Raw genomic sequence first — 11,827 nt, forward strand, 5'->3', positions numbered from 1 at the left:
GTTTTTGGGAAAACCTTTCCATTACCAGCATACGGTTATCATTAGCATGATAGCAAACGGCTGCACAATGTACACACTCTAGACATACGCGCGCACCCCACTAGAGGCCGACCGATTTATTGGTTGGACTTTTATGAATGTATTTGTATCGCCAAATAATTAATAGGGCACTCTTTACATGGCTATAAACCCAYCTTGCCTTGGCGCGATACAGCAAGACTGGACACGATCACCCAACGCAACTACACTTGTCGGGGAGGACAGTGAATTACTGTAAACTAACTGTTACTGCTTCTACGTTGAGTGCTTCGTAGATAGAAGCTTGGCAGCTCAATAAAGTGCCAGAAATGCAMACTGGCCATATACTGTTACATTAAGTGTCATGGTATGGTTTTGGGTGTCGTAAAAAACAATTGATGCTGTGCCCAAATGTAAAGCCGTGCTAAGAACGTTCAACTTTGGTGATGTTAACGTTGCAGCCCTTTAGTGAAGSCGGAAAAATCTGGTGTTTTATATTTGCTCTTTGCAAAGGTTATTCCTCAAGCTCTGTCATTCAAATGTTTATATAGACACACACACACAAAAACAGCAGGTTACAAAATAGCGCTTCATGGCTACTTTTTGATGTATGGGTTGTCATTTGTCAGGGACTGGTCCAAATTCACGTTTCGTCACCCCCATCTTGCCAGCAGTGTGATAGTGGACACCGTTCACTGAGGGTAGTGTTAACAGGAATCCTTGGGACGTCCCTATGCTAAACCCTAACCTAATCATAAACCTTACCATTTAAAAAAGTTAAACTTCAAATTGGGTAGTGACGTCCCAAAGATCCCGCATAGAAAATACCATTCACTGAGGCAACGCCTTGGGCGAGAGGCAGCGCTATTCCAGCTGCAAATGTTGTGATTGATGTTTTTCCTTTCCTTTCTAGTGACTACTACCAGAATTCAGTTGCTACAGCCCTACAATTTACGAAAATATAGCTAAGTACCAATACATTGAAAATGTRTTCCATGTCATTGTTTTCCAGCTGGCTAGTATAAGGCAGCTCAGTCTTCAGAGAATAATTATTTGCTGGAATCTGTGTGCAGTATATCCTCCTTTCAATAGAGTAAGTTTATCTATTTAAAAAAATATATTGTCTTTCTGGTGCTCCTAAATTGTATGTGGTGCTTACATTAATGTCCTTTCCTCAAATKTAAGAAATCAGCTTTGAGTATCTTTGTTAGTGCTGTTTTAAGCACATTCATTTCATGAATTTTTTTGGTCCAGCTATAATAAAAATATCAGCAGATACTGTATAAGTCAGTGAAACCYATATCGGTGGGGGTTTACATAACACAGAGATGGGCATTCCTGTGCCGTTTCAGAAAGTGGCAGAAAATACAAATTACTGAAGCATTTTGTTCCCACATTATGATTAACTTGGGCAAATTAAGTTATTTTCTAATAAGTATAATACATTTTTAATTATATTTTAATGCCTGGATTCCGTCCACGTTTTCTGCAAAACGCTGATTTTAGTGCCCTATATAGCAAATACTGAGAGAAATTAAATTCCCATTCTACCATGACTAAAGCGGTGTTCCTTTGCTCAAAACATAAAATCAATACAGGTAAATTAAAAGAATTTCAAATTCTCCCTGACAAATGTATTTTGGTGATTGTCAGTTCAAAGATACACATATATACAAACTCATCAAAAAAAGAAAGGTCCTCTCACTGTCAACTGCGTTTATTTTCAGCAAACTTAACATGTGTAAATAGCAGTGCATCTCCTCCTCATGGACTGCACCAGATTTGTCTGTTCCTGCTGTGAGATGTTACCCCACATTTCTGGGGGGAATGGCCCAAGCCCTCACCCTCCGATCCAACAGGTCCCAGACGTGCTCAATGGGATTGAGATCTGGGCTCTTCGCTGGCCATGGCAGAACACTGACATTCCTGTCTTGCAGGAAATCACGCACAGAACGAGCAGTATGGCTGGTGGCATTGTCATGCTGGAGGGTCATGTCAGGATGAGCCTGCAAGAAGGGTACCACGTGAGGGAGGAGGATGTCTTCCCTGTAATATACAGTGTTGAGATTGCCTGCAATGACAACAAGCTCAGTCCGATGATGCACTTTTTGCCAGTCCTGTCTGGTCCAGCGACGGTGGGTTTGTGCCCGACGATGTTGCCGGTGATGTCTGGTGAGGACCGGCCTACAAGCCCTCAGTCCAGCCTCAGTCTGAGCACTGATGGAGGGATTGTGCGTTCCTGGTGTAACTCGGGCAGTTGTTGTTGCCATCCTGTACCGCAGGTGATGTTCGGATGTACCAATCCTGTGCAGGTGTAGTTACACGCGGTCTGCCACTGCGAGGACGATCAGCTGTCCGTCCTGTCTCCCTGTAGCGCTGTCTTAGGCGTTTCACAGTACGGACATTGCAATTTATTTCCCTAGCCACATCTGCAGTCCTCATGCCTCCTTGCAGTATGACTAAGGCACGTTCACGCAGATGAGCAGAGACCCTGGGCATCTTTCTTGTGGTGTTTTTCAGTCAGTAGAAAGGCCTCTTTAGTGTCCTAAGTTATCATAACTGTGACCTTAATTGCCTACCGTCTGTAAGCTGTTAGTGTCTTAACGACCGTTCCACAGGTGCATGTTCATTAATTGTTCGTGGTTCATTGAACAAGCATGGGAAACAGTCTTTAAACCCTTTACAATGAAGATCTGTGAAGTTTGAAAGACAGGGTCCTGAAAAAGGGACGTTTCTTTTTCTGCTGAGCACACACACAAACACACAGTCCCTTCGGAAAGTAATCATATCACYTGACATTTTCCCACATTGTTAGGCCTCATTCTAAAAAAACATTATTTTTTTTATCCCCTCATTCTAAAATAGATTTATTTATTTTTTATCTCCTCAATCTACACACATTACCCCATAATGAAAAAACAAAAACATGTTGACTTTTTTGCTAATCTATTAAAAATAAACTGAAATATCTAATTTGCATAAGTATTCAGACCTTTACTCAGTACTTTGTTGAAGCACCTTTTGCAGCAATTACAGCATCAAGTATTCTTGGGTATGACACTACAAGCTTGGCACACCTGTATTTGGGGAGTTTCTCTTATTCTTCTCTGCAGATCCTCACAGGCTCTGTCAGGTTGGATGTGGAGCGTTGTTGACACMGCTATTTTAAGGTCTCCCCAGAGACCTTCGATCGGGTTCAAGTCCAGGCTCTGGGTCACTGAAGGACATTGAGACTTTTCCCGAAGCCACTCTTAAGTTGTCTTGGCTGTGTGCTTAGGGACGTTGTCCTGTTGGAAGGTGAACCGTCGCTCAAGTCTGAGGTCCTGAGCASTCTGGATCAGGTTATCATCAAGGATCTCTGTGTACTTTGCTCCGTTCATCTTTCCAGTGATCCTGACAAGTGTCCCAGTACCTACATCTGAAAAACATCCCCACAGCATGATGCTGCCACCACCATGCTTCACYGTAGAGATGGTGCCAGATTTCCTTCAGAAGTGACACTTGGCATTCAGGCCAGAGTTCAATCTTGGTTTCATCAGACCAGAGAATCTTGTCTGTAGGTGCCTTTTGGCAAACTCCAAGCGGGCTGTCATGAGCCTTTTACTGAGGTGTGGCTTCTGTCTGGTCACTACCATAAAGGCCTGATTAGTGGAGTGCTGCAGAGATGGTTGTCCTTCTTGAAGGTTCTCCCATCTCCGCAGAGGAACTCTAGAGCTCTGTCAGTGACAATCGGGTTCTTGGTCACCTCCCTGACCAAGGCCCTTCTCCCCAGATTGCTCAGTTTGRCCGGGCGGCCAGCTCTCGGAAGAGTCTTGGTGATTCCAAACTTCTTCCATTTAAGAATGGAGGCCACTGTGTTTTTGGGGACCTTCAATGCTGCAGACATTTTTTTGGGAACCTTCCCCAGATCTGTGCCGACACAATCCTGTCTTGGAGCACTACGGACAATTCCTTTGACATCGTGGATTAGTTTTTGCTCTGACATGCACGGTCAACCATGGGACCTTATATACAGTACCAGTCATAATTTTGGACACACCTACTCATTAAYGKGTTTTTCYTTAWTTGTTACTGTTTTCTAATTGTAGAACAATAGTGAAKACATCAAAACTAYGAAATAACACATATGGAATCATGTCTGATAAAAAAAAAAGTGTTTCAACAAATCAAAAGATATTTTAGATTCTTCAAAGTAGCCACCTTTTGCCTTGATGACAGCTTTGCAAACTCTTGGCAGCCTCAACCAGATTCATGAGGTAGTCACCTGGAATGCATTTCAATTAACAGGTGTGCCTTGTTAAAAGTTAATTTGTGGAATTGATTTCCTTAATGCATTTGAGCCAATAAGTTGTGTTGTGACARGGTAGTGGTAGTATACAGAAGATGGTCTTTTACCAAATAGGGMTAAGTCCAAATTATGGCAAGAACAGCACAAACAACCAAAAARAAACAGTCCATCATTACTTTAAGACATGAAAGTCAATCTATGCAGAGAATTAGGAAGTTCGAAATGTTCTTCAAATGCGGTCTCAAAAACAATCAAGAGCTATGACGAAAACTGGCTTCTCATGAGGACCACCACAGGAAAGGAAGACAGAGGGTTACCTCTGAACATATCCTCTGCAGCAGAGTTAACAGCCTAAGAAATTGCAGCCCAAATAAATGCTAGAGTTCAAGTAACAGACATCTCAACATCAACTGTTCAGAAGAGACTGCGTGAATCAGGCCTTCATGGTTGAATTGCTGGAAAGAGCCTCTACTACAGGACACCAATAAGAAGAGACTTGCTTGTGCCAAGAAACATGAGCAATGGGCATTAAACCAGTGGACAGTTGTCTTTGGTCTGATGAGTCCAAATTTGAGATGTTTGGTTCAAACCGTCTTTGTGCGATACAGACTAGGTGAACAGATAATCTGCATGTGTGGTTCCCACCGTGAAGCATGAAGGAGTTGTGGGGGTGCTTTGCAGGTGACCCATCTGTGATTTATTTAGAATTCAAGGCACACTTAACCAGCATGGCTACCACAGCATTCTGCAGCGATACGCATCCCATCTGGTTTGCGCTTAGTGGGACTATCATTTGTTTTTCAACAGGACAATGACCCAACAGACCGCCAGGCTGTGTAAGGGCTATTTGACCAAGGAGGAGAGTAATGGAGTGCTGCATCAGATGACCTGGCCTCCACAATCCCCCGACCTCAACCCAATTGAGATGGTTTGGGATGAGTTGGACCACAGGGTGAAGGTAAAGCAGCCAACAAGTGCTCGCATATGTGGGAACTCCTTCAGACTGTTGGAAAAAGCATTCCAGCTGAAGCTGGTTGAGAGAATTCCAAGAATGTGCAAAGCTAACATCAAGGCAAAGGGTGGCTACTTTGAAGAATACACTTTTTTGGTTAGAACATGATTTCATAGTTCTGTCTTCACTATYATTCTACAATGTAGAAAATAGTCAAAATAACAAAAWAMCCTTGAATGAGTAGGTATCTCTAAACTTTTGACTGGTACTGTAGGTGGCCCAAAACAAAGCGTAGGTGGCCTGCATAAGGAATTCAATGGCAGAAAAATTCCTGCAGATGAACTGTTCAATAGAAATACGATTGAAAGAAATACATGTAGCCTAAGGTCTATTTTTAATGGGTTTCCACAGGAAGAGGGGAGGGGTAAAACTTGTTATTAAGTAAACAGAAGAGGTCAATCATAGGTGATTTTAATTTAGATAAAACACCAGGGGACCTGAATAAAATAGACTATTTTAATAAAACCTTAGCTTTTAGACTTCACACACKGTGTTAAATAGCAAAGCCCTAGTTTCACACATAGACACTCCCTTTAGTCTTCACAAAGCAGTTTTGTTATTATACCGGTTAGGGAGGAGCCAGGATCAGACGATTGTCAGTGATCTGAGGAAATCCAGCCTTTGTTCAGTAGCTTTGAACTTCAAAAYACTGACAGTGTGTTTTGCTTAGCCTAACATTATGTTCCATATACAGTTCTGCAAAACTAAATACACTAACAGGTTCTCGTACATGTCGGGGCAAGTATAGCCTACTCGTACTCCTGATCTACAATCAGGGGATTTGGATCTCGGGTGACGCAAATGACGGTACACTTTTCTGCCAACATACCCTTGTTAACCAGGTTACATTTTTTCAAAACACTAAAATGACGTGGCCAACAGAAAACACTATGCATGCATACAAGGAACATACATKTTTCATTAACAGCTTAATAGGGCTGCAATCCCGTTAACGGGATCGATATGACAACAGCCAGTGAAAGTGCAGGGCGCCAAATTCAAACAGAAATCTCATAATTAAAAATCCTCAAGCATACAAGTATTTCACACCATTTTAAAGATGCATTTCAATTAACAGGTGGTGCCTTGTTAAAAGTTAATTTGTGGAATTGATTTCCTTAATGCATTTGAGCCAATAAGTTGTGTTGTGACAGGGTAGTGGTAGTATACAGAAGATGGTCTTTTACCAAATAGGGATAAGTCCAAATTATGGCAAGAACAGCACAAACAACCAAAAAAAACAGTCCATCATTACTTTAAGACATGAAAGTCAATCTATGCAGAGAATTAGAAGTTCGAAATGTTCTTCAAATGCGGTCTCAAAAACAATCAAGAGCTATGACGAAACTGGCTCCATGAGGACCACCACAGGAAAGGAAGACAGAGGGTTACCTCTGAACATATCCTCTGCAGCAGAGTTAACAGCCTAAGAAATTGCAGCCCAAATAAATGCTAGAGTTCAAGTAACAGACATCTCAACATCAACTGTTCAGAAGAGACTGCGTGAATCAGGCCTTCATGGTTGAATTGCTGGAAAGAAGCCTCTACTACAGGACACCAATAAGAGAGACTTGCTTGTGCCAAGAAACATGAGCAATGGGCATTAAACAGTGACAGGTCTTTGGTCTGATGAGTCCAAATTTGAGATGTTTGGTTCAAACCGTCTTTGTGCGATACAGACTAGGTGAACAGATAATCTGCATGTGTGGTTCCCACGTGAAGCATGAAGGAGTTGTGGGGTGCTTTGCAGGTGACCCATCTGTGATTTATTTAGAATTCAAGGCACACTTAACCACATGGCTACCACAGCATTCTGCAGGATACGCCATCCCATCTGGTTTGCGCTTAGTGGGACTATCATTTGTTCAACAGGACAATGACCCAACAGACCGCCAGGCTGTGTAAGGGCTATTTGACCAAGGAGGAGAGTAATGGAGTGCTGCATCAGATGACCTGGCCTCCACAATCCCCCGACCTCAACCCAATTGAGATGGTTTGGATGAGTTGGACCACAGGGTGAAGGAAAGCAGCCAACAAGTGCTCAGCATATGTGGGAACTCCTTCAAGACTGTTGGAAAAGCATTCCAGCTGAAGCTGGTTGAGAGAATTCCAAGAATGTGCAAAGCTAACATCAAGGCAAAGGGTGGCTACTTTGAAGAATACACTTTTTTGGTTAGAACATGATTTCATAGTTCTGTCTTCACTATTATTCTACAATGTAGAAAATAGTCAAAATAACAAAATAACCTTGAATGAGTAGGTATCTCTAAACTTGACTGGTACTGTAGGTGGCCCAAAACAAAGCGTAGGTGGCCTGCATAAGGAATTCAAGGCAGAAAAATTCCTGCAGATGAACTGTTCAATAGAAATACGATTGAAAGAAAATACATGTAGCCTAAGGTCTTATTTTAATGGGTTTCCACAGAGAGGGGAGGGGTAAAACTTGTTATTAAGTAAACAGAAGAGGTCAATCATAGGTGATTTTAATTTAGATAAACACCAGGGGACCTGAATAAAATAGACTATTTAATAAAACCTTAGCTTTTAGACTTCACACACGTGTTAAATAGCAAAGCCCTAGTTTCACACATAGACACTCCCTTTAGTCTTCACAAAGCAGTTTTGTTATATAATCGCTTAGGGAGGAGCCAGGATCAGACGATTGTCAGTGATCTGAGGAAATCCAGCCTTTGTTCAGTAGCTTTGAACTTCAAAATACTGACAGTGTGTTTTGCTTAGCCTAACATTATGTTCCATATACAGTTCTGCAAAACTAAATACACTAACAGGTTCTCGTACATGTCGGGGCAAGTATAGCCTACTCGTACTCCTGATCTACTATCAGGGGATTTGGATCTCGGGTGACGCAAATGACGGTACACTTTTCTGCAACAACATACCCTTGTTAACCAGGTTACATTTTTTCAAAACACTAAAATGTCGTGGCCAACAGAAAACACTATGCATGCATACAAGGAACATACATGTTATTAACAGCTTATAGGGCTGCAATCCCGTTAACGGGATCGATATGACAACAGCCAGTGAAAGTGCAGGGCCGCAAATTCAAACAGAAATCTCATAATTAAAAATCCTCAAGCATACAAGTATTTCACACCATTTTAAAGATACACTTATTGTTAATCCCACCACAGTGTCCGATTTCAAAAAGGCTTTACAGCGAAAGCACCACAAACGATTATGTTAGGTCACCCAAAATCACAGAAAAAACACAGAAAATGGAGAATAAAATTAATCACTAACCTTTGATGATCTTCATCAGATGAACTCATAGGACTTCATGTTACACAAACATATATGTTTTGTTCGATAAAGTTCAATTTCATATCCAAAAACCTCAGTTTACATTGGCGCCATGTTCAGAAATTCTTCCAAAATATCCGTAGAAATTGCAGAGAGCCACATCAAATAACAGAATACTCATCATAAACTTTGATGAAAGATACATGTTTACATAGAATTAAATATAAACTTATCTTTAATGCAACCGCTGTGTCAGATTTCAAAAAAGCTTTACGGCAAAAGCACAATATTCAATAATCTGAGAACAGCGTTCAGCACAAAAGCAAGCCATACAGTTACCCGCCAATTGTGGAGTCAACAAAAGTCATAAATAGATTATAAATCTTCACTTACCTTTGCTGATCTTCGTCGGAATGCACCCCCAGACTCCCACAAGAAATGTTTGTTTTGTTCGTTATGTCCAAATAGCTACTTTTGTTAGCGCGTTTGGTAAACAATCCAAAGTCACGAAGCGCGTTCACTAAAAGCAGACGAAATGTCAAAAAGTTCCGTAACAGTCAGTAGAAACATGTCAAACGATGTATTGAATCAATCTTTAGGATGTTTTTAACATAAATCTTCAATAATATTCCAACCGGAGAATTCCATTGTCTTCAGAAGTGCGATGGAACAGACCTCGCTCTCACATGAACGCGCATGGTTATGTGCATGGTCAGGTCATGATAGACCTACTCATTCCCCTCTCCTTCGGCCCACTTCACAGTAGAAGCATCAGACAAGGTTTAAAGACTGTTAACATCTAGTGGAAGCCGTAGGAAGTGCAAACTGACCCATATCCCACTGTGTATTCGATAGGCGATGAGTTGAAAACCTACAAACCGGATTTTCCACTTCCTTGTTGGATTTTCAGGTTTTGCCTGCCATATGAGTTCTGTTATACTCACAGACATCATCAAACATTTTTAGAAACTTCAGTTATTATATCCCATACTAATATGCATATATTAGCAACTGGGACTGAGGAGCAGGCAGTTTACTCTGGGCACCTTTTCATCCAAGCTACTCAATACTGCCCCTGCAGCCATAAGAAGTTAATGGAAACATGCAACAATAGCAAACCTATCATCTTAAGTAAAAAGTATTTGGCCATAGTGGCCATAGTGGTCTTGGCCATAGTGGAGTTTGGAGTGTGACTGTTTGAGGTGTGACAGGTGTCTTTTATACTGATAAGTTCAAACAGGGTGCCATTAATACAGGTAACGATGGGAGGACAGAGGAGCCTCTTAAAGAAGAAGTACAGGTCTGTGAGAGCCAGAAATCTTGCTTGTTTGTAGGTGACCAAATACTTATTTTCCACCATAATTTGCAAATAATTCATAAAAAATCATACAATGTGATTTTCTGGATTTTCCCCCTCATTTGTCTGTCATAGTTGAAGTGTACCTATGATGAAAATTACAGGCCTCTCTCATCTTTTTAAGTGGGAGAACTTGCAACATTGGTGGCTGACTAAATACTTTTTTGCCCCACTGTGTATATATATATATATACAGTGGGGAGAACAAGTATTTGATACACTGCCGAATTTTGCAGGCTACTTACAAAGCATGTAGAGGTCTGTAATTTCTATCATGGGTACACTTCAACTATGAGAGACGGAATCTAAAACAAAATCCAGAAAATCACATTGTATGATTTTTAAGTAATTATATTTGCATTTTATTGCATGACATAAGTATTTGATACATCAGAAAAGCAGATCTTAATATTTGGTACAGAAACCTTTGTTTGCAATTACAGAGATCATACGTTTCCTGTAGTTCTTGACCAGGTTTGCACACACTGCAGCAGGGATTTTGGCCCACTCCTCCATACAGATCTTCTCCAGATCCTTCAGGTTTCGGGCTGTCGCTGGGCAATACGGACTTTCAGCTCCCTCAAAGATTTTCTATTGGGTTCAGGTCTGGAGATGGCTAGGCCACTCCAGGACCTTGAGATGCTTCTTACGGCGCCACTCCTTAGTTGCCCTGGCTGTTGTGTTTCGGGTCGTTGTCATGCTGGAAGACCCAGCCACGACCCATCTTCAATGCTCTTACTGAGGGAAGGAGGTTGTTGGCCAAGATCTCGCGATACATGGCCCCATCCTCCCTCCCTCAATACGGTGCAGTCATCCTGTACCCTTTGCAGAAAAGCACCCCAAAGAATGATTTTCCACCTCCATGCTTCACGGTTGGGATGGTGTTCTTGGGGTTGTACTCATCCTTCTTCTTCCTCCAAACACGGCGAGTGGATTTGACCAAAAAGCTCTATTTTTGTCTCATCAGACCACATGACCTTCTCCCATTCCTTCTCTGGATCATCCAGATGGTCATTGGCAAACTTCAGACGGGCCTGGACATGCGCTGGCTTGAGCAGGTGGACCTTGCGTGCGCTGCAGGATTTAATCCATGACGGGTGTAGTGTGTTACTAATGGTTTTCTTTGAGACTGTGGTCCCAGCTCTCTTCAGGTCATTGACCAGGCCCCGTGTAGTTCTGGGCTGATCCCTCACCTTCCTCATGATCATTTGATGCCCCACGAGGTGAGATCTTGCATGGAGCCCCAGACCGAGGGTGATTGACCGTCATCTTGAACTTCTTCCATTTTCTAATAATTGCGCCAACAGTTGTTGCTCTCACCAAGCTGCTTGCCTATTGTCCTGTAGCCCATCCCAGCCTGTTGCATGTCTACAATTTTATCCCTGATGTCCTTATACAGCTCTCTGGTCTTGGCCATTGTGGAGAGGTTGGAGTCTGTTTGATTGAGTGTGTGGACAGGTGTCTTTTATACAGGTACGAGTTCAAACGGGTGCAGTTAATACAGGAATGAGGGGAGAACAGGAGGGCTCTTTAAAGAAAAACTAACAGGTCTGTGGAGAGCCGGAATTCTTACTGGTTGGTAGGTGATCAAAACACTTGTCATGCAATAAAATGCAAATTAATTACTTAAAAATCATACAATGTGATTTTCTGGATTTTTGTTTTAGATTCCGTCTCTCACAGTTGAAGTGTACCTATGATAAAAATTACAGACCTCTACATGCTTTGTAAGTAGGAAAACCTGCAAAATCGGCAGTGTATCAAATACTTGTTCTCCCCACTGATATATATATATATATATAACCTATTATTGAACACGCAACTCCTGTAATGACGCAGGCAATTAAAACATAATTTAACATTTCCCAAAATGCAATTTAGTTGGAAA

The 11,827-nt window shown here is 41.7% G+C and overlaps 1 protein-coding gene across 2 annotated transcripts in view; it reads right to left on the minus strand.

Moving 5' to 3' along the window:
* Window positions 1–11,827, minus strand: part of LOC111979446 (fizzy-related protein homolog) — a 36,609-nt gene that overhangs the window by 18,384 nt on the left and 6,398 nt on the right. The window lies entirely within an intron of this gene.

Source organism: Salvelinus sp. IW2-2015, linkage group LG19, assembly GCF_002910315.2.
Source record: "Salvelinus sp. IW2-2015 linkage group LG19, ASM291031v2, whole genome shotgun sequence".
NCBI lineage: Eukaryota > Metazoa > Chordata > Actinopteri > Salmoniformes > Salmonidae > Salvelinus > Salvelinus sp. IW2-2015.